This window comes from Colobus angolensis, unplaced genomic scaffold, assembly GCF_000951035.1.
Source record: "Colobus angolensis palliatus isolate OR3802 unplaced genomic scaffold, Cang.pa_1.0 Scaffold263, whole genome shotgun sequence".
In the NCBI taxonomy this organism is placed as follows: domain Eukaryota; kingdom Metazoa; phylum Chordata; class Mammalia; order Primates; family Cercopithecidae; genus Colobus; species Colobus angolensis.
In genome coordinates, this window is record NW_012115855.1 from 122,998 (window position 1) to 123,898 (window position 901).

The window sequence follows — 901 nt, forward strand, 5'->3', positions numbered from 1 at the left end:
CCAGGACCCTCAAACTAGAATATGACCTCTCCTCCCTGGGTCGACAGCTTCCAGACTCTTTTACTACAACAACATTGCTCCTGCCTGGGTCTGCAACTCCACGACCCTCGAACTACAACATGACCTCTCCTCCCTGGGTTGCCAGGTTCCAGACCCTCGAACTTCAACAGCATTGCTCCTTCCTGGGTCTACAGCTCCATGACCCTTACCCTAGAATAGCAGCACCAGCTCCTTCCTGGACCTCCAGCTCAATGACTCTCAGACTGCAAAGGTAGCACCGGCTCCACACCTGGCTGCAGGTGCAACACAATCAGATTTGAGCAGTGGCAACACCAGCTTCTGTTTGTCTCTTCTGCGTCATGATCCTTAAGTTAGAACAGCAGCACCATCTTCTCCGTGGGTCTCCAGCTCCACGAACCTCAAACTGGAACAGCAGCACCAGCTCCTCTGGGATCTTCAACTCCCTGACCCTAAGACATCAGTGGCAGCACCGGTTCCTCCCGTGGGCTCCAGCTTCCGTACTCTCAGACTCGAACAAAAACACCAGCTCCTCCCCATGCCTCCGGCTCCTTGACCCTCATAAACCATCCCTTCTCATGAAATGTAGCAGTCAGGAAAACTGCAGAGGAAGTAAATAAATAAATGTTTTCCTTTCAAATTGATGTTTCTTTTCTGTTCATGCAAGTCAGGAAACTTTTCTACCTTCCATCAACCTTGCAATCTACTTATATTCAATTGTAAGATGGAAATCCACCATTTGAAATGACCTTTAAAAACTTAGTTGTTCTTTTTTAACATAATCTTATCTTACAGCTCTAGAAACCATCTTTCACTTTGTGCAGAAGTCTTATGAACATCCGAACTATGAATTTACCTGGTTGAGATTCCTAAAATACACATT